This window comes from Miniopterus natalensis, chromosome 2 (assembly GCF_054644295.1).
Source record: "Miniopterus natalensis isolate mMinNat1 chromosome 2, mMinNat1.hap1, whole genome shotgun sequence".
In the NCBI taxonomy this organism is placed as follows: domain Eukaryota; kingdom Metazoa; phylum Chordata; class Mammalia; order Chiroptera; family Miniopteridae; genus Miniopterus; species Miniopterus natalensis.
Genome location: NC_142082.1, coordinates 92,905,303 through 92,928,923, shown reverse-complemented (window position 1 = coordinate 92,928,923; position 23,621 = coordinate 92,905,303). Strand labels below are relative to the sequence as shown.

General features: G+C 38.9%; 1 protein-coding gene across 3 annotated transcripts in view; it reads right to left on the bottom strand.

Moving 5' to 3' along the window:
* BCL2L13 (BCL2 like 13) overlaps positions 1-23,621 on the bottom strand; it is a 94,998-nt gene that overhangs the window by 55,431 nt on the left and 15,946 nt on the right. The window contains exon 1 of one of the 3 annotated variants that reach the window (XM_087814395.1): positions 19,603-19,624. The exons of the other annotated variants lie outside the window; for them this stretch is intronic. The gene's annotated coding sequence lies outside the window, so the exon portion shown is untranslated. Of the gene's footprint in view, positions 1-19,602; positions 19,625-23,621 lie in introns of those variants that run through there. 3 annotated transcript variants of the gene reach the window in all.

Genomic DNA, 23,621 nt, shown 5'->3' with positions numbered 1-23,621 from the left:
GGCTCAATCCCCAGTACGGGGTGTGTAGGAGGCAGCTGATCAATGGTTCTCTCATCATTGATGTTTCTCTCTCCCTCTCTCTTCCTCTCTCTGAAATCAATAGACACATTAAAAAAAAAAAGGTAATAAAAATTCTCCAAAAAATTAAAACATTACATAAAAAGCATATACAATTTATTATGCAAAATTTGGATACACTGTGTACTAGGAAGAAGGTAATCTTTATAAATTCTCATAAGTATAAAAGTCTATATCTTTACAGACAGGCTTTTCCCCCCCAATTTTTTTATTGCGGTTAAATACATATTACATAAAATTTACCATCTTTACCATTTTTAAGTGTATAATTCAGTAATAGTAACTACATTCACAATGTTGTACTACCAGCACCACTACCCATCTCCAGAACTCTTTTATCTTGTAAAACTCAAACTTTATACCCATTAAATACTAACCTTCCATTCCCTCCTCCCCCACCCCCAGCCCCTGCAAACCACTACTCTACTTTCTGTCTCTATAACTTGGAGTGTTTCTAAGTACTTTTTATATAAGTCGAATTATACAATATTTGTCTTTTTTTTTTTTTTTTAAATCTTTATTGATTTCAGAGAGAGGAAAGGAGAGGGAGAGAGAGAGATAGAAACATCAATGATGAGGGAGTCATTGATCAAGCCTGCAACCGGGCATGTGCCCTGACGGAGAATCAAACCCTGATCGCCTGGATCCTAGGTCGAAGCTCAACCACTGAGCCACGCCCGGCCAGGCAATATTTGTCTTTTAGAGACTTGCTTACTTTACTTACAGATAGACTTTTAATAAATCTCAAGTACTATTTATAATTATAGTATGTTTTCCTTTTAGTAGTTTATAGTTTTAGATGGGTCTGCAACTGCATTAATTAAAACAATACACTAAAGTGACCTCCAGAATACATTGTAACATTATTAAAACAAGGCGCAGACTGGTAAATTAATTTAAGATCAATCTCATTTCTTTCAATAAAATTATCTTTCTCCCTGTGGCTTCCTAGAAGGCAGCTCAGTAAAGTGGAAGATAAGCTTTGAAGTCAAACATTTTAGCTCATCACTACATGTAACTTCGGGCAAGAAAAATAATCTTCTTGAATCTCTCCTCTTACGTAAAATGGGGATATTACACCACAGGAAATGTTGTCAAGGATAATGAGATAAGTCTCATCACATCAAAAATGCTCGACAGATAGTAGCTCCCATTCACCAATTGTTTTGATTCTCCAAAATGTTGTTACTATTGCCCTGGTCAGTTTGGCTCAGTTGTTAGAGCATTGGCCTTCGGACTGAAGGGTCCTGGGTTCAATTGCGGCCAAGGGCATGTACTTGGTTGCAGGCTCTTCCCAGGCCTCACTGGGGGTGTGTGCAGTAGGCAACCAATCGATGTGTCTCTCTCACATCGATGTTTCTTTCTCCCTTCCACTCTCTCTGAAAAGCAATAGAAAAAATACCCTCAGGTGAGAATTTTAAAAGAAATGTTATTACTATTGCTCTGGCTGGTGCTGCTCAGTAGTTAGTGTTGGCCTGAGCACTGAAGGGTCGTGGGTTCAATTCTTGGTCAAGGGCATGTACTTGGGTTGCAGATTCAATCCCTGGCCCTGGTTGGGGCGCATGTGGAGGCAACTCATCAATGTGTCTCTCCCACATCGTTTCTCACTTTCTCTTTCCCCATTCCCTTCCACTCTCTCTAAAATCAATGGGGGGGGGGAATATCTTCACATGAGGATTAACAAAAATAAAGAAAATGTTGCTATTTGTCAGTAATCTTTCTCCTGTCTCTGTGAACATAATCAGCTCATCATAGATTTCTAATCAATGAGGCTAATACAAAATCTGCTTTCTGTACTCTAAGAGTTGAGATCAGCGGGAACAACCTGACAGTTTCGATAATGTCAAGTGATATAAAATAGGACTGTTATAACACAAACTAGGAGAAATCTTGATGGACAGTTAGTTACTCTTGCTCTTCAATTGCTGCAATAGAAAAGGGCTTAATATCAATTAATCTAAAACAAAAATCTTTTTTTCATAAGCATATATCCAACAAAGTTTAAGGTCAATCTTATGTCTTTCAATGAAATTATCTTTCTCCCTTCTGGCTTCCTGGAAGACAGCTCAGTAAAGTAGAAGATTCAAGAAGACTATTTTTCTTGCCCAAGGTTACATGTAGTGAATGCTTTGGAGTCAAGCATTCCAGCTCATTTTAAAATTTAAGGTTAAAATTCACAATAAATTCATCTGGAAAGTTTCGCAAAGGAGCTACATTCCTGAATACCAGATGTTTCATGGTTTTCTGTTTCCAGGTGTTACCTGCCTCTAAGAGACTTGACTTCAAACTTTTTCCAGGCCAAAAGACTCTCTGCCATACTCAAGAAAGTTAGAATTTTGATCAATAACTGTCATCAGCTACAGTGAATGCAATGTTTTTAAGAGAAATACTTTTTATACATACTGATATTCTTTCAAGCATACTTCTATAACAGAAGTAAGGTAACAGCCACACTGAAAAAATTTTGGTTACCTTTTAAGTTCTGCAAAAATATTTCAAATTTAATATCTGTTCCCATGCCTTAATCAGAAACATAAAACACCTAAACATTTCAGACTCTTGCCAAAGAATACAACCTGCTGGATGTAATTTTTTTTAATCCTCACAGATATGTTTTTATTGATTTTTTTTTTCTAGAGAGAGAGGAAGACAGAAACAAAAAGAGAGAGAAACATCGATCGGTTGCCTCCTGTCTGTGCCCCAACCAGGGATTGAACAAGCAACCTAGGTATGTTCCCTGACTGGGAATCAAACCCACAACCTTTTGGTGTATGGGACGATGTTCCAACCAACTGAGTCACCTGGCCATGGCTGGATCTAATTTTTTGTAAGTTTACTGACATGACAGGCAGTCCCTCTATTCCTCTGCATTCTAGATTTTATCCTCATAGTAAGCTAGATCATCAGAAAAGTATATACATAAAATCTGGGTCCCCAGATAGTGTTAACTATTTGTTTTAATTGCACTTTGGTACCATTTCCTTAGCTTTTGTCCAGAATCACAGTAAGAGATAGTTTTAAAATCTAATATTGTATTTGATATTGACAACATTTTCTACTGCATTTCTCTGTACCATATGTATTAAAGCTCTAAGTAAAAAACAAAAATACAAAAAACAAACAAACAAAAAAACTCTTAAAGAATAACGTTCCACTTAAAAGAAAACAGTATGGCTTCCTAGAACTAAGTATGCCTCTATTTTTTTGGGGCTTCACCTCAAAACCAAAAGCACTGCTCCATGTTAGTATTACTGTAATAGGACCTCATAAACTACATATCTGTAATCTATTATTCCCACTATGGAAATGAATAGTTTTCCTATTCTGAGTTTATTCGAATATTTTTATTTTTACTTATTTAGATTTTCCATTATGTATTATCATAAGCTACATTAAATGATATGTGGTAAGGAATTTTTTAATTCGCTCCTGTTCCTAAACAGAATGAACACACTGCCAATTTCTTCTCTAACAAAAAAGACATATCATGATAAATTTTTACCTAACCTGTACTGCACTTCATTTTCCTGATTATTCAAATTCTGTCCATCCTGCAAGGTCCAATTTCAGTCTCTCTACTTCTCCTGCACACCCCGTACTGGGGATGAGTCCACAATCCGGGCATGTGCCCTGACCAGGAATCAAAATGGTGACCTCTTGGTGCACGGAACGATGCTCAACGAACTGAGCCATACAGGCCGGGCTAAGTCTCTCTACTTCTCCATAATATCTTCACTAACTACTTCTGTATCACTGACATTTGAATACTTAAGATCATATCATCTGTGCCACACAGTTAAACACTTAAATATACACTATCTTATATTGTTCAATGATTATATAGTATTGTTCTAACCAAATTATTTGAGATACTTCCTTTGTCCTAGACCTGTATCAAGCATGGACAAATATTTGATTTGATACTGAGAGCTATCACTGTGACTGGGATGAAGATTTAAATAATTACAATGTATAGATATACATGTATAGATGACAACCTTGCTGGGAAGAAAGGACACAAGAAAAAAAAGACAGTAAAGTGAAAGTTATATATAAACTCAGCAAGATTAAAAAACAAATTATCAGTATATTTTGAAGCTAGTTCAAATGACAAGAGTTAAAAAAAAATAAAATGAAAAATCATTTTACGTAAGAGAATAAAAGTACAGACCAACCACATACATAGGACGCTAACTAAAAGATTTAGTTATGATAATCGAATTGTGATGGAGAATATTGAGAATGAGGAATAAATATAAAAAGACCTCAAAAAGATCTCGATGCTTATGAGAATTTTAGTCAAAGTCTAAGTCACAGAATTTTAGATTTTAAAAGTCTGTAAAGTAAAGGCTACCTGAGTAGTTCATCCTCCTCAGTATTTTAAGAATATGGGACTTGGAAAATTTAAGTGGAAAATTTAAGTGGCTTGTCTAGGCTCAAATAAATCACACAGAAACAAGATTAGAAAGTAGATCATCTGGTAAGTAAAATTATTACTCAATTCTAAAACATATTACTATATTGATGTATGGTAAAAAATAAGGAATACATAAATGTTTTATCTGCCTCTTTTTGGAAAATCTATATACCTAAAACACACACACACACACACACAATCACACTACCACCAAACCACAACTATGTCACAAAGTACATGACAATGTCTTGGTTACCAAATGCCTCACCTAGCCAGAATAAAGAAAAGCAGCTGATTAAAGGAATGAGACCAACGTGATGCTGATTACACAAGTTGTCATAGTTAATAATACAACATATGAAAACCTAAACCAGAAAACCCTACTGCTGCCAGAGAACAAAAGGTCATTTACTGCCTAGTCAGTGCAGTTCAGTGACTGAGAGTCGACCTTTGAACCAGGAGTTCACGGTTCAATTCCCGACCAGGGCACATGCCTGGGTTGTGGGCTCAATCCCCAGTAAGGGGACATGCAGGAGGCAGCCGATCGATGATGTTTCTCTCTCATCGATGTTTCTATCTCTATCCTTCTCCCTTCCTCTCTCTAAAAATCAATGAAAACATATCATTTTTTTTGAAAAGGTCATTTAGTTAACCAATGACACAGACAGATTCCGTCATTTTCATTTAATCAACCTTCCTCCCAGACTTTCAAAAGAATAGAGAGCTATGCAGTAGCACCAATGTAGCATAAGTCCGGTACTAAAAACTCAGAGAAAAATATTTCAAAGATAAACAGACTTGAGCACACTAAATCCCACCCACACCTGTGTCAAATGAAAACTCAGGTGAGTCAGTAGTCAACATATTCTAACCCTGAAATATATTCAGGATTTTCAAAGTGAGTATTGGATTAACAAATTTAGATTAGTTATGTGGATTAGACATTCCAGAGAAAAATACTTTCTATATCTATGGTTCCCCAAATAGGGGCACATTAAAATTACCAAGAGAATCTATTAAAAATACAGATTCCGAAATAAGCCAGGCAGAGAAAGGCAAACATCACATGATCTTGCTTATACGTGGAATCTAAAGAACTTAATAAACTGATGAACAGAATAGATTCAATGACATGGAAGCATAGATGAGACTAATGAATGTCAGAGGGATGGAGGAGGGTGGGTGGGTGGACAGGGAGAGAGTAACCAAAGAATTTATATGCATATATGCACAACCCAAGGACATGGACAATGATGGGGAGAGAGACTGGGGAGGGGGGGTGGGACAGGGTGGAACGGGTCATTGGGGAGGAAAAAGGACATCTGTAATATTTTAAACAAAAATTAAAATTTAAAATTAAAAAAAAAAACACACAGATTCCAAGGTCCCAGAATGAAGCCTCTGGTTCAACAGGTCTGGAGTAGAACTCCATTATCTTTTATTCTTCCTTTTTATTAAATGTATTGGGGTGACACTGGTTAACAAAATTATACAGGTTTCAGGTACACAATTCGACAACACATCATCTGCACACTGTACTGTGTTCACCATCCAAAGTCAAGTCCATCATCATTTATCCCACATATGCCCTCCTTCATCTCTCCCCACCCCCCATTCCTGGCAATCACCACACTATTGTCTGTGTCCATGAGTGCTTTCTCTTTTTTTTTTTTTTTCGCTCAGGCCCTCCACACACCCTGTCTCCCCTGGCAATAGCTGTCAGACTGCTATCTATGAGTCAGTCCCTATTTTGCGTATTAGTTCATTTTGTTCATTAGATTCCACAAGTACCATAATATAGTAATTGTCTTTCTCTGACTGGTTTATTCCACTTAGCAAAATGTTCTCCATGCTGTTGCAAAGGGTAAAATTTCCTTTTTTTACAGCCTAGTGGTATTACATTGTGTATATGTGCCACAGCTATTTTATCCACTCACCTACTGACGAAAACTTGAGCTGCTTCCAAATTTTAGCTATTGTAAGTAACGCTGCAATGGATATAGGGGTGCATACATTCTTCGGAATTAGTGTTTCGGATTTCTTTGGATAAATTCCCAGAAGTGGCCCAGCCAGCGTGGCTCAGTGTTTGAGCATCGACCTATGAACCAGGAGATCAGGGTTTCATTCCTGGTCAGGGCACATGCCCGGGTTGCAGGCTTGATCCCCAGTGGGGGGCATGCAGGAGGCAGCCGATCAATGACTCTCTCATGATTGATGTTTCTCTCTCTCTTCCTCTCTATGAAATAAAATAAAAATATATATTAAAAAAAATTCCCCGAAGTGGAATATCTGGGTTATAAGTCAGTGCCATTTTTAATTTTTTGAGGTAACTTCACACTGCTTTCCACAGTGGCTGCATCAATTTGTATTCCCCCCAACAATACACTAGGGTACCCTTCTGACAACATCCTCGCCAAGACCAATGTTGTTTGTTGATTTACTGGTGGTAGCCGTTCCGGCAGGTGTGGGGTGATATCTCATTATGGTTTTAATTTGCATTTCTCTCTTGCAAATTAGTGATGCTGAGCATCTTTTCATGTCTACTGGCTATGTCTAGTGTCTACATTTTAAAATTAATCACTTATCAGATGTATCATTGGCAAATAAAATGGGTTCCCTTTTTTGTTTTGTTTTTTTAAATATATCTTTATTGATTTCAGAGAGAGGAAAGGAGAGGGAGAGACAGAGATAGAAACATCAATGATGAGAGAGTCATTGATCGAGCCCTCAACCTGGGCATGTGCCCTGACCGGGAATCGAACCCCGATCGCCTGGATCCTAGGTCGATGCTCAACCGCTGACCCACGCCCGGTCAGGCCCCCTTTTTTGTTAATGGTTCCTTTTGCTGTGCAAAAGCTTTTTAGTTTGATGTAGTCCCATTTGCTTGTTTTTTCCTTTGATTCCCTTTCTGTAGGAGATATATAGGAAAAATATTGCTACAAGAGATGTCTGAGATTTTAATGTCTATGTTTTCTTCTAGGATTTTTATAGTTTCGTGACTTACATTTAAGTCTTTTATCCATTTTGAGTTTATTTTTGTGTATCATGTAAGTTGGTGGTCCAGTTTCAATTTTTGCATGTACCTAATTTTCCCAACACTATTTATTGAACAGACTGTCTTTACTCTATTGTATGCTCTTGCCTCCTTTGTCAAATATTGACCATAAATGAATTGGTTGATTTCTGGAGTCTCTGTTCTGTTCTACTGATGTATCTATATGCCCGTTCTTGAGCCAGCACCAGGATGTTTTGATTACAGTGACTTTGTACTATAGTTTGATATCCGGTATCGTGATCCCTCCAACTTTGTTCTTTCTCAGTAAGACTGCTAAGGTGATTTGGTGTCTTTTTCAGTTCCACATAAATTTTTGGAATATTTCTTCTAGATCTGTGAAATATGCCATTGGTATTTTAGTGGGAATTGCACTGAAACTGTAAGTTACATTGAGTAGTACGGACATTTTAATGATATTAATTCTTCTAATCTACAAACATGGTATATGCTTCTAATTACTTGTATCCTCCTCTGTTTCTTTCTTCAATGTCCTATAGTTTTCCAAGCACATCTTTTACCTCCTTGGTTAAATTTATTCCTAGGTACCTTTTTGTTGTTGTTGTTGCAACGGTAAATGGGATTGTTCTTAGTTTCTCTTTCTGATAGTCCATTTTTGGTGTATAAAAATGCCATAATTTCTGGATGTTAATTTTGTATCCTGCTATTTTGCTGAATTCATTTATTAGATACAGTAGTTTCTTGGTGGAGAATTTAGGGTCTTCTATGTAAAATTTCATGTCATCTGTAAGTAATGAATGAGTTTTACTTCCTCCTTTCCAATCTGGATGTCTTTTATATTTTCTTCTTGGCTGACCCGTGTCTAGGACTTCTAGTACTATGGAGAATAAGACTGGTGAAAGTAGACATCCCTGTCTTGTTCCTGATCTTACAGGAAATGCTTTTAGTTTTTGCACATTTAGTTTTTGCCCATTAGGTGGCTGTAGGTTTTTCATATATGGATTTATTATGTTGAGGTATGATCCCTCTATTCCCACTTTACTGAGGGTTTTTATCATATATGAGTCCTGCTACACTCGATTTTATCGAATGCGTTTTCTGCACCTACTGGTATGGATCATGTGATTTTTAAAAACTGATTCTAGAGAGAGAAAAAAGGGAGAGGAAGGGAGAGGAAGAGAGAGAAAGAGGGAAAAACATCAGTGTGAGAAACATTGACTAGGTTGCACCCATACGACTGGGGATCAAACCCACAACCTGGGTATGTGTCCAGACCAGGAATCGAACCTGTACCCCCTTTTTTTAAAACACTTTTTTATTGATTTCAGAGAGAGAGGAAGTGAGAGGAAGAAAGAGATAGAAACATCAATGATGAGAGGCAGTCATTGATCCACTGCCCCTGCATGCCCCCTGCTGGGGATGAAGCCTGCAACCCAGGCAGGTGCCCTGACAGGGAATCAAACCAGGGTCTCCTGGATCATAGGTCAATACACAACTGCTGAGCCACACTGGCCAGGGGAACCTGTGCCCCTTTGATGCACGAGACAATGCTGCAACCATCTGAGCCACACCAGTCAGGGTGGTCATGTGATTTTCAAATACTGTACCAACCTAGCATCACCAGAATAAATGCCATTTAAATATGTTATGTGATCTTTTTCATGTACTGCTGGATCCTATTCGCTAATATTGTGTTCAGGGTTTTAGCATCTATGTTCATCAGAGATACTGGCCTATAATTTTCTTTCTTTGTATAATTTTCACCTAGTTTTGGAATTAAGATAATGCTGGTCTCGTAAAAAGTGCTTGGAAGTCTTCCCCCTCTTGAAATTCTGGAATAGTTTGAGGAGGACAGGTGTTAGAACGTTTGGTAAAATTCACCTATGAAACCGTCTGGTCCAGGACTTTTGTTTGCTGGGAGTTTTTTGTTTACTCTTTCAATTTTGTTAGTTGTTATTGGTCTGTTCAGGTTTTCTGATTCTTCCTGACTCAGTTTTGGAAGAACGTATGTTTCTAGGAATTTGTCCATTTTGCCCAGGTTGTCCACTTTGTTGGCATATAGTTATTCATAGTATTTTCTGATAATCCTTTGTATTTCTGTGATGTTAGCTGTTATTTCTCCTCTTTCATTTCGGATTTTATTTATCTGTGTTCTCCCTCTGTTTCTTGATGAGTCTGGTTAAAGGTTCATCAATCTTGTTTATCTTTTCAAAGAACCAGCTCTTGATTTCATTGATCTTTTGAATTATTTACTTAGCCTCTATATCATTTATTTCTGCTCTGATTTTTATTAGTTCCTTCCTTCTACTTCCTCTAAACTTTTCTTGCTGTACTTTTTCTGATTCTTTTAGTTGTAGTGTTAGACAGTTTATTAAACCTCCTTCTTTTTTCTTCAGAGACCAGAATAATTGACCATATCTTTAAGGTCAATTTATTTTTGAGAAATGTACCAAAGCCATTCAATGGGAAAAAGAATGGACTTTTTAACAAATAGTGCTGGGACAACTGGATATTCCCATGCAAAAGAATAAATCTGGCCCCGTCCAGGTTGCTCAGCTGGTTACAGCTTCATCCCAATATGCCAAGGTTGTGGGTTTGCTCTGCAGTCAGGGCACATATAAGCAGCAAACAATGAATGCATAAATAAGTGGAACAACAAATCAATGGGGTTTTTTCTCTCTCTCTCAAATCAATTTTAAAAAAATGAATATGGACACCTCCTTCACATCATATAAAAATTTAATTCAAAATGTATTAAAGATATAAATTTAAGAGCTACAACTATGAAACTCTTATAAGGAAACAGAGGCAAAAATGTGCATAACCCCGGGTTAGGCAACAGTTACTTAGATATGAGACCTAAAGTGTAAGAAATCAAATAAAACATAGACAAATTGGACTTCATAAAAACAAAAAACTTTTGTATGTCAAAGAACACTACCAACACAGTGAAAAGACAAACCACACAATGAAAGAAAATATCTACAAATCCTATATCTGATAAATCTCTGGTATCCAGAATGAATCTTATAACTCAACAATAGAGCCCTAACCAGTCTGGCTCAGTGGTTAGAGTGTTGGCCCATGGACTGAAGGGTCCCAGGTTCAATTCCAGCCAAGGGCTTATACCTTGGTTGCAGGCTTGGGGCCAGGTTGGGGAGCATGCAGGAGGCACCAGTCGATGTCTCTCTCATAATGATATTTCTCTCTCTCTCTCTCCCCCTACCCCCGCCTTCCACTCTCTCTGAAAAAGCAATGGAAAAAATATCCTCAGGTGAGGATTAAAAAAAACACAGACAGACAAATGACCCAGTTTTTAAAATGGGCAAAAGGATATGAATATACATTTCTCAAAAGATATACAAATGGCCAATAAGCTCATGAAAAGATATTAAAACAACAACACAATACCACTGCACACCCACTAGGATAACTATCATAAAAAAATATGGACAATAGCAAGTTTGGCAAAGATGTGGAGAAACTGGAACTCTCATACATTGGTAGGAATGCAAAATGGTATAGTCATTTTGGAAGATACCTTGGAAGTGTCTTACAAAATTAAACATACTCTTACAATATCACCTAGTAATCATGCTCCTTGGTATTTACCCAAATGAACTGAAAATTTACATCTAAACGAAAACTTGCACATGAATGTTTAATAGCCTTGTTCATAATTGGCAAAACTTAGAAACAACCAAGATATTCAACAATAGGTGAATGGATAAACAAACTATGATACATCCATACAATGGACTATTATTCAGCAATAAAAAGATATGAGCTACCACGAGACACCACTTCAAACCCATTAGGATGGCTATTACAAAAATAAAAAACAGAAAAGAACAACTGTTGGTAAGGACGTGGAGAAATTGGAATCCCTGTACATTGCTGATGGAAATGTAAAATGGTGCACCTACTGTGGAAAAAAGTAAAATACTCCTAAAAAATTAAACACAGCCCGGCCAGTATGCCTATGGTTGAGCATCAACCTATGATCCAGGAGATCACAGTTCGATTCCCAGTCAAGGCACATGCCTAGGTTGCTGGCTTGATCCCCAACAGGGGGTGTGCAGGAAGCAGCCGATCAATGACTCTTTCTCATCACTGATGATTCTCTCTCCCCCCCTCCCTTCCTCACTCTGAAATCAATAAAAAACATTTAAAAAAAATTAAACATAGAACTACCATGTGATTCAGCAATACCTCACCTGGGTATATACCCAAAGGAACTGAGTGAGAGCTGAGACTCAGATATTTGTATATCAAAATTTATAGGAGCATTATTCACAATAGCCAAACATAGAAATAACCCAAATGTCTATTAACAGATGAATAGAAAAATAAAATGTGCTATATGCATACAATGGAATATTCCTCAGCCTTAAAAAGGAATAAAATTGACAAATATTGCCTAATTCAAATGAAGTGCCTAGAATAGTCAAATTCATAGAGATAGAAAGTAAAATAGTGGTTTGGAAGGAGGAGGGAGAAGTGGGGAATTACTGTTTAATGGTTGAACAAATACTAAACCAGTATCACAACTACATGTATTTGATAGTCGCATTACTCATTAACACACATAGTTTCTTTCCTAAACCTAAGAAATGTCTTATTATTAAATCCATATTAATTACTATAGTATCATGGCACTATTAATAAGTATATGTAAAGTTGAGGATAACATTTATTTGGCATCAAATATGCAAGTCAGCAGGACTTCTACTAGTCAAAATATATAATCCTGAACAGAGTTGCCTATATTCAACACAAACTAACCCAGTCTAGAAGAGTTGACTAGTTCTGTAAAAGTGTAGACATAACTATTTATGGAAAAGTCTGCAGGGGTGTAAAGTACAGCACAGAAAATATTACAATAATATTGTAATAACTATGTATGGTGCCAGGTGAGTACTGGGAATATCCAGGGGAATACTTTGCAAAGTATATACTTGTCTAACCACTATACTGTACACCTGAAACTAATACAAATTAATACTGAATGCAAACTGTAATTAAAAAATAAAAATTTTTAATGTGAAATAAAAAAAGAAAAGTCTGGACACAGCACATGGTTTACTTGGGGAAAAATGAAAGCCACTTAATGTAACAGAAATCTTGAGTCATGAATACAGTCACCTCCTTTAGCCTCTTCTCACACTTACTGCTTCATGAACTTGAAAACAAACCTACCCACATTACACCAATGAGTGCCACAGCAGATCCTATTTATAATAGCATGGCACAGGAGTGAATTCTATATCACATCTTAGATAACAAATAGGTCAACAACAAAGCAGCAAAGACAACAAGGAGAACATAATTTTTCTCTCTAAGAAGCTAGCCTACACATTTGTATTTATGTATCAACACTTTGCACTTGGGCTTACAAGAAAACAATATAAGGATAAAAACCAAATTTCAAAAACAAAATAAAACAAAAACGGAAAAGCAGGTAAACTCCTCAGATTCTACAATGGTCAGGTGGAAGACATGCTATACTCAAGCTGGAAAAAAAATTGATCAATACAATCCCTAAGGTCCTTCCAAATTTTGTAAATCACAGGGGTTGAAAAGCTGTGGGTTTTGTAAAGCATAGTGACTGTTAAAGTTGAGAAAGAACATAAATAAGTGGAATTTGGATAGGTAGAGAAGTGTGAATGTATTGGGATGACCAACTTGTCCCAGTTTGCTCAAGACTTCCCCAGTTTTACTCAATCTTGGGCAAACCGGACAGTTGGTTACCCTAACATGTATACTTGGGACATATGTTAATTAGGACAGGCTAGTCTATGCTGCAGTAATAAATAAAGCCAAATATTTCAGCAGCTTAACTCAAAGGTCCATTTCTCTTTCATATTACATATCTAACCTGAGGAACCGGAAGGCAAGGAGACTGCTTCATATGGTCACTTAGCAACCCTGCCTGATGATGGTTCTGCCCTATTGTAACTATGCTGCTAGGAACATATATTTTCCCCTACATCTAAGCACACACCACAAGGCAAGGGGAAAAGGAATGGGAGGAGGGCATACTGGCTCTTAAATGTAGTGACACAAATCACATCCACTCATATTTCACTGGCTATAACTAGTCATATGGCCCTACCTAAATACAATTTTCCCATGGGGCCCAGGAATTCCGTAGAGAAGAATTAGATGTGGGTAAGCATTAGTTATCACTATCGCAGGAGTCTACTATTCGAGAGCAGCTCAGCTTCAGTTAAAAAAATATAGATAGCAATATGTACGGGTTGTTTAAAGTACAAGGCAATAACAGATATAAAACACAACAGGTAATGGGACCAGATAATGGAAACCAATGAAAGTTTTGCATAGTAGCTTTAGGGAAATGGGAGTAACTATGGGTTCTTGATGCAAAAGGCAATGTTAGGAAGCTCAACAAAATAAAGGACAAAAATGAGGAGACATTTGCAATAATTTAAGACAGGACTTATAGATAATGGGAGAATCACCACAAAATTGGGACAGTTGGTAACCATGGACAAAGAAAAAGGGCAGGAAGCACAGATAAGAGCTAAAAGATGACTCCTATATTTCCCAGGCTACCTATAAGCCTGGGTAGCAGGTGGTAACATTAACAAATTACTGTAGGGGCTGGTGGAGAGGGGAAGATAAATAACTGAATTCTAGCCCTGGATAGTGTAGCTCAGTTGGTTACAGTGTCATCCCATGCACAGAAGTGTCACAGGTTCAATTCCCAGTCAGGGCACACACCCAGGTTGCAGGTTCGATTCCTGGTCCCGGTGCATATAAGAGGCAACCAATCAATATTCCTGTCCCATATCAATGTTACTCTCTCTCGCTCTCCCTCTCCCTTATACTCTCTCTAGAATCAATGAAAAGCATATCCTCAGGTGAGGTTTTAAATAAAAACAACAAAAAGTTCTAGACCTGTACGTCTAATATTGTAGCCACTAGCAACAGTCACCTTTTTAAAATTAAATTAAAAATTAAGTTCCTCAGTGACACTAGTCACTTTTCAAGAATTCAAATGTCACACATGACTTGTGACTATATTTGACAGAGCAGATACAGAACATATTCATCACTGCACAAAGTTCTATTAAATAGTGGTTTTTTTAAGGACCTACCAGGCTATAACTAGTCAGAGGAATGATTTGGAATAGTTAAGAAAACTGAAAACTGGGACAGTATTAACATTTCATAATTTCAATTACTGGATTATGGGATTTTTTTCTTACTTTATTGTTTTACTTTTCTAAGTACTTTCAAACATATATATTTTTAACTTATTTAATTATAAATAAATATTTTAGGCCCTGGTCAGGTGACTCAGTTGGCTGGAGAGTCATTCCATACATCAAAAGGTTGTGGGTTCAATTCCCAGTCAGGGCACAAACCTAGGTTGCAGGTTCCATCCCTGGTTGGGGTGCCTACAGGAGATAACCTATCAATATTTCTCTCTCCTTCTCTCCCTTTCTCTCAGCATGTTCTCAGGTGAGTATTTTAAATAAATATTTTAGGTCAAAATGGCAGCATAAGTAAATGTGGTAATCACATCCTCCCACAAACACATCAATATAACTAATCTACAAAATAATCATCCTTCAGAACCACCTGAAATCTATCTGAATGGAAGCCCTAAAACAAAGGATATAAAGAAGCCACATCGAGACTGGTAGGAGGAGTGAAGACTTAGAACAAGCTGGTCCCAAAAGCACCTGTGTCAGATAAAAATCAAGAGGGATATCTGGATATCTCAACTGCAGAGTATCCCCCTTAGCAGCAATATATCCCAACCCCACACCAGGCACCCCAGCCCAAGGTTCCAGCACTGGGAAGAGAAATCCCCATAACTTTGGCTTTGAAAACTGGTGGGGATTGTGGCTGAGTGAAATGAAGGGCTGATGGTTGCCCAGGCAGTTCCTCTTAAAGGGCCCGTGCGCAGACTTACTTGGATTCACTCATTGAGCTCCAGCACTGGGGCAACAGCTCAAAAGGCACCAGGGACAGATGAGAAGGAATTCAATTATTTGGCATCAGAGTGAGAGCTAGAACAGCAATTTTCTCCAAGACAGAAGTGCTGGCAGAGGCCACTGTTGTTTTGTGTGTTTTTTTAATCCTCACCCAAGGATATTTTTTCCATTGCTTTTCAGAGAGAATGGAAGGGGGAGAGGGAGGAGGGAGAGAGAGAGAGAGAGAAACATCGATGTGAGAGAGACACATCGACCAGTTACCTCCCGCACGCCCTCCGACTGGGGCCAGGGACTGAGCTCGCAACCGAGGTACATGCCCTTGGCAGGAATAGAACCCAGGACTCTTCAGTCATCCAGCTGATGCTCTAACCACTGAGCACTAAGCCAAACCGGCTAGGGCTATTGTTCCTTTGAAGAGCACCCCCCACAGAGTCAGGAGGTAGGCACCATATCTGAGTCGCCATTAACCTGGCTATCACTGTTTACCCTGCACTGGTGATTCCCTGAGACCCCATTCCACCCAACTTTCAGGCCCACCTAACCTGTTTCCCGTGGCTTTTACATATGAATAGCCTGCCTTGGCTCATGCTTCAGATTTTCCTAAAATCTCTCAAACAAGCAGCATCTGCCCTCGGTGTGCCCTGTACTCTCACTAAGTGGCCCCAGCCCCAACACTAGCAGAAGCATACCTTGGTTCACAGCTTGGCCTCTCCCGGAAAACTTCAAGCCAAGCACAAGTAGCAGTCATCAGCAGATTGCTTTGTTGCTCATGCCAGCTGGCCCTGGACAGAACACAGGCAGTAGGTGACCTTGGCCTGCACCTACTGGAAGGCCACAGAGCCAGTGGGCCCAGGGAACAGCTTCAGGTCATGTTGAAGCACCACCCAAACACCTCCACAAGAGACAAACTCAAGGAGCGGACTCAGGAAGCACCAGAGCCTCGCTGAAATAACTCCTGTCATGTGGGGTGCACCCCTGCACAGCTGATCCTCCACAGTGGTCAAAGCCAGTCCTTGCAGCCAACTGACCTGGGGTAAATCCCTCCCACTGACATGCCAACAGCAATCAAGGCTAACTAAAACAGAAGGATGAACACAGACTCCACGGGGCAGGGAGGTGGCGCACCTGGATTGCCCAACTCATGTAAACAGGGAGATTGTGCCACTGGACCCTACAGGACACCTACTACATTAGGCCAATCTACCAGGCCCAGGAGACACAGCAGCTCTATATAATCCATAGAAACAAACACAGGGAAGCTTCCAAAATGAGAAGACAAAGTAACATATCCCAAATGAAAGAACAGATTAAAATTCAAAAACAAACTAAAAAAAATGGAGACAAGCAATCTACTAAATGCAGAGTTCAAAACTGGTTATAAAGATACTCAACGAACTTAGGAGAAGAGTAGATGAACTTAGAGAGAATTTCAACAGAATAAAAAAGGGCATGGAATCCATAAAAAAGAACCAGTCAGAAATGAAGGATACAGTAACAGAAATGAATAATTTACAGGGAATCAACAATAGAGTAGGTGAAGCCAAAAATCAAAATAGCAATTTGGAATATGAGGAAGCGAAAAGCAATCAATCAGAACAGCAAAAAGAAAAAAGAATCCCCCCAAAAAATGAGAATACTGTAAAGAACCTCTGAGACTTCAAACATACCAACATTCACATCATGGAGCACTGGAAGGAGAAGGAGAGCAAGAAGTTGAAAACCTATTTGAAAAAATAATGAAGGAAAATGTTCCTAACCTGGTGAAAGAAACAGACACGTAAGTCCAGAAAGCACAGAGTCCCAAACAAGATAAACCCGAAGAGGTCCACACCAAGACACACCATAATTAAAATGCAAAAGGTTGCCCAGTTGGCAAGGTTCAGAGGTTGAGCATCAACCTACTATCCAGAAGATTGTGGTTCAATTCCTGTACAGGGCACATGCCCGGGTTGCGGGCTCAGTCCCCAGCGGGAGGTGTGTAGGAAGCAGCCAATCAATGACTCTTCTCATTGATGTTTCTATCTCTCTCCCTCTCCCTTCCTCTCTCTGAAATCAATAAAAAATAATAAAGTAAAATAAAACTTAAAAGTAAAGTAAAATTAAAATAAAATAAAATGCAAAAGGTTAAAACACAAAGAGAGAATCTTAAAAGCAGCAAGAGAAAAGCAAGTAGTTATCTACAAGGGAGCTCCCATAAGACTGTCAGCTGACACTGATGTTTCTATCTCTCTCCTCCTCTCTCTTCCTCTCTCTGAAATCAATAAAGATATATTAAAAAAAAAAAGACTGAGCTGATTTCTCAACTGAAGCTAGCCTGATGCTAGACTGGACCCAGCTCCAACATGAAAAGGGAACTCTGGACACTGGCTCTAATTTTAGCTCTAATGAAACCCCAGCTACACTTCCACTATGACTGAACCAAAGGACAGGGGACTCTGGAAACTCAAAAGTGTAATTCAACGAAAATAAAGCTTTCTACTATATCGCATCCTGTCCCTCCCCACCAACATGCAACCCTATGCCAGTCTCAGAAAATTCCTTTTCTTGGGATAATGCAAGACCTCCACCCCCAGCAGCAAGAGGGGAAGACGAGACACGCTCCCCTCCAATAACAAGTCAACTATGATACATGCTCATTGAGTCTATATATCTGAGGCTTAGAACAATAGGATTCAGCATTTCAGAAGTTATAACTAGTTCTTAAGACAATGTGTGAAAACTTAAAAAGATACACTACATGGTATGACAATCTATAGGCCAAATATTTATTTTAAATGGCAAGTCCCTCATGAAAATAGTATTATTATTCTTTGATTCAGTAGTTTGATTCTAGATACTAATTTAGCAAAAGTAATTAATTTTTAAAATCAATATACAGTAGAAGCACTCTTAACCTGAACTGAAGTGATTAAATTGAGAGACACACTATATAGTCTCACACATACTAAAGATGTGCACAGCAAACTGAACATACGCAGTTAGTAGACTACTTTCTAGCACACCTGCATAAACTGTATGCTTACCAAGAATCAGTTATGTTTCTTGAACCTGTTTATGAAAATTATACTTGCCACTGAAATTATATAATTTATATAAAATCACAGACATCAGCCTTGGCCACGTAGTTTAGTTGGTTAGAGCATTGTCCCAGTATGCCAAGGTTGCAGGTTCAATCATGGTCAGGACACATACAATAAACCAATAAATGCACAAATAAGTGGAACAACAAATCGATGTTTCTCCCTCCCTCAGTCCCTTCTCTCTCTCTAAAATCAATAGTATTTTTGAAAAAATAAAATAAATTCATAGATATCATTGAAGTATGATTATACAATGAGATATGATATTCCTATGAAACCTAAATTAAAGGTTTTGAGAAGTTGTTTTAAAAGTACCATTTCAGCCCTGGCTGGTGTGGCTCAGCGGTTGGAGCATCAGCTCACACACTAAAGGATTGCAGATTCTATTTCCCATCAAGGGCACATACATGGGTTGCAGGTTCGTTCCTAGGCCCCAGATGGAGCATTTGTAGAAGGCAAACAATCAATGTGTCCCTCTCACATCGCTCTCTCTCTCTCGCTCTTGCTCTCCCCTTCCCTCCCTCCCTTCCACTCTCTCTAAAAAAAAAAAAAAAAAAAAAAAAAAAACCTGAACCCTGGCCAGGGTGGCTCGTTGGTTGGACATCATCCTATGCACCATAGGGTTGCTGGTTCAGTCCTCTTTCAGGACACATGCTCCGGTTGGGGGTTCAATTCCCAGTAGGGGGCCTGCAAGAGGCAATCGATTGATGCTTCACTCTCACATCAGTGTTTCTCTCTCTCCCTCTCCCTTCCTCTTGCTCTAAAAAAAATAAATTTTTTTTTTTTTTTTACCTGAAGACATTTAGACATACAATAAAGGAGATGAACATGGAAACATGTTTTAAAACAGTGAAAAAAAAATCACAAATAATTGATTACCACTATGTAAAAACTGTGTGCATATTAATAAAGATTAGAAGACAATAGAAAGTAAAATAGCTGCTGTGTGAGTTTGGTGAAATAATAAATTATATATCTGGTATCACATTTTCTTTAATAAGTTTTAAAAGTCATTTTGATGTAATTTTGTTTAGAATAGCAACCTACCTTGGGGTACTTGAAAAATGATTCAATATCTAAAAATAGAACATACTCATTAGTTATACGTAAATTAGCATTGTTAGGACACCTGTCATCCCTCCTGTTAGAATGGCCACTGGATTCCATCATTTCTAAATTCTCAACACTAACCTTTATTATTTTTAATACATATACACACACACACATATATATATATATATATTTTTATTGATTTCAGAGAGAGAAAGGGAGAGGGAGAAAGAAATAGAAACATCAATGATGAAAGTCATTGATCAGTTGCCTCCTGCATGCCCCCTACTAGAGATTGAGCCCATAATCCGGGCTTGTGCCCTGACTAGAAATTGAACTGTGATCTCCCAGTTCATGGGTCAATGCTTAACTGCTGAGTTACGCCAGCCAGGCTGCACTACCCTTTAAGAGGATGCATTAGAAATCTTTGGATGAGAAATTTTAAGATGATGATATTATATCTTAATGAAGAAGCCAGATTCAGTCTCTCGTAACTATTTTAAGCTTTGTTTGGCAAGCTATTTAAACAAGGATTTATACAGCTTCCCAATACAAAGAATTGTGCTAAAAACTATCAAATGTAAGAATTCATTGTTTAAATCTAATATCCTTGAAAAAAGGAAACCCAACTAAACTGTATTATAAATTTTAAAATAATTATCTAATCCTAATCTATGCTTTATTAAGTATGAAATTTCTAAAGACAGATGGATTTGTTTACTTAAATGTATTTAGATTTTTACCTGTACAAAGGGCAATCATTTAAAATACCAATTTTTTTTTTTTTAAACATATCTTTATTGATTTCAGAGAGAAGAAGGGAAAAGGAGAGATAGAAACACCAATGATGAGAGAGTCATTGATCGGCTGCCTCCTGCTTGCCCCCAGCTGGGGATTGATCCCACAACCCAGGCATGTACCCTGACTGGGAACTGAACTACGATCTCCTGGATCCTAGGTCAATGCTCAACCACCAAGCCACGCCTGGCCAGGCTAAAACATCAATGCTTTTCTTAAAAAGCATTCAAAGTAGTTGCTTCCAGGAATGGATCAGGGGATGAAAAGAGAGGTTATTCCTTAAAAGCTTATTGGTACTGAGAAAAATGAGGAGGAGGTTCAAGATGGGGGCATAGGTAAACGTGATACTCACCTCCTGCAACAACCACATCGAAATTACAACTATAGAACAACCATGATTCAGAACCGCCTGAAATCTGGCTGAATAGAAATCCTACACTAGAGAATTAAAGAAGTCATACTGAGACTGGTAGGAGGGGGGGAAGCGAAGAATGAGCTGGTCTGACACCCATGTGTGGCATTTATTTAATTGCGAGAGATATCTTGGCTGCAGAGATCTCCTGTGAGGAACAAGGTCCCAGCCCCACACCAGACCCCTCAGCCCAGAGTTCCAGTGCCAGGAAGAGAAGCCCCCCCAACTTCAGACTAAAAACCAGTGGGGATTGTGGCTGAATGACGTGGAGGCTGCTGGAGTTCCAGGCAGTTCCTCGTAAAGGGCCAGCACAAAGACTTACTTGGACTCACTCCCTCTGAGCTCCAGTACGGGGCAGCAGCTTGAAAGGATCCAGAGACATATGGGGAGAAACTAAATTGTCTGGCATCAGGGAAAGAGCTGGGGGGCAGCTTTCTCCCAGAAAAGTGCTGGCAGAGATCATTGTTCCTTTACTGAGAACTTCCTGACACAGAGCCTAAAGGCAGGCACCATATCTGAGTCTCCATCAACCTGGCTCACACTGTTCACTCACCCCCTGGTGATTCTCTGCTCCACCCAATTTGCAGGCCCTCCCAAGCTGTTTGCAGTGGCCTTTCCATATGAATGGTCTGTCCTTGCTCAGGCTTTAGAATTTCATAAAATTTCTCAAGCAACAGCAGGCCCAGCACTAGCAGCACCGTGCCTTGGTTCACAGCTTGGCATCTCCTGGGCACCTCCAAGCCCAACTCAAATAAGATTACTCTGTAGCTTGGGATGGGTGGACCTAGGCAAGACACAGGCAGTAGCTGCTTTGCACCTCCCAGGAGGTCCCACAGCCAATGCACCGAATGGTCAGCTTCAGACCACGCCAGATTACAACCCTACCACATCCATGAGTGACACACTCATGGGGTGGACTCAGTGAGCACCAATGCCCCACTGAAGCAAGTCCTGATCCAGAGGGCCATCTCTTGCAGAGCAGCTCTTCTGCTGTAGTGACAGCTGATCCTCACAGCTGATTGGCCTGGATGTCAATCCCTCCCAGTAACACCAACAACAATAAAGGCTCAACTACAACAGGACAGTGCATACAGCCCACACAGAGGCACACCTAGCGTGCCCAGCTCAGGTGACTGGGGAGGCAGAGCCACTGGGCCCTAAAGGACACCTACCAGACAAGGCCACTCTACCAATTCCAGGAGACATAGCAGCTCTATCCAATACACAGAAACACACAGAGAAGCAGCCCAAATGCAGAAACAAACGTGTAGCAAATGAAAAAACAGAAGAAACCTCCAGAAAAAAGAACTAAATGAAATGGAAGCAAGCAAACTACCAGATACAGAGTTTAAAACAATGGTTATAAGAATGCTCAAGAAACTTAGTGAGAACTTCAAGGAACTTTGTGAGAACATCAACAACATAAAAAGGCCCAGTCAGATATGAAGGATACGCTAACTGAAATTAAGAAAAAATTACAGGGAATGAACAGTAGACTAGAGTACACTGAGAATCAGATCAACAATTTGGAATATGAGGAAGCAAAAAACACCCAATCAGAACAGCAAAAAGAAAAAAGAATCAAAAAATATGAAGACAGTGTAAGGAGTCTCTGGAACAACTTCAAGTGTACCAACATTCACATCATGGGAATGCCGGAAGGAGAAGAGAGGGTGCAAGAAATTGAAATCTATTTGAAAAAATAGTAACAGAAAACTTACCTTACCTGGTGAAAGAAATAGACATACAAGGTCAGGAAGCACAGAGTTCCAAACAAGAGGAACCCAAAGAGGCCCACAACAAGACATATCATAATTAAAATGCAAAAGGTTAGCCCTAGCCAATCTGGCTCAGTGGTTAGTGTCAGCCAGCAGACTGAAGGGTCCCAGGTTCAATTCCGGCCAAGGGCAAGTACCTCAGTTGTAGGCTTGATCCCTGTCCTCAGTCGAGGCACATGAGGGAGCCAACTAATCCATCTGTCTCTCTCACGTCAATGTTTCTCTCCCTCCCTCCCTTCCACGTCCTCTGAAAAAGCAATGCAGAAATATCCTTCGGTGAGGATTAAAAAATAAAATAAAATGCAAAAGGTTAAAAACAAACAGAATCTTAAAAGCAGCAAGAGAAAAGCAATTAGTTACCTAGAAGATAGCACCCATAAGACTGTCAGCTGATTTCTCAACAGAAACCTTGCAGGCCAGAGGGAATGGCAAGAAATATTCAAAGTGATAAAAAGTAAGGACCTCCATCCAAAATTACTCTACTCAGCAAAGCTATCATTTAGAATTGAAGGTCAGATAAAGAGCTTCATAGACAAGAAAAAGCTAAAGGAGTTCACCACCAAACCAGTGTTACATGAAATGTTAAAAAGGGGAGTGGAGTCAAAAAATATGAACAATAAAATGGCAACAAATACATATCTATCAATAATTGAATCTAAAAATCAAAATAAATGAACAAGAAATCTAATGAACAAAATAAACTGATGAATAAAATAGAAGCAGAGGCATGGAAACATGGAACAGACTGATGAATCTCAGGGGGTTTGGGGGTGGAGGATTAACCAAAGAACTTATATGCATATATGCATTACCCATGGACACAGACAAAAGGGTGGTGAAGGACTGGGGAAGGGGGAGAACTGGGTGGAGGGAGGGCGATGGGGGGCAAAAGGGGGGTACATTTGTAATAGTCTCAACAATAAAGGCCTTAAAAAGCCTATTATTATTTGATCACATAAACCATAAATATAAATGATTTAGATACATATACTTTTATATGTGAAGTAATTACTGCTACTAAATATAAC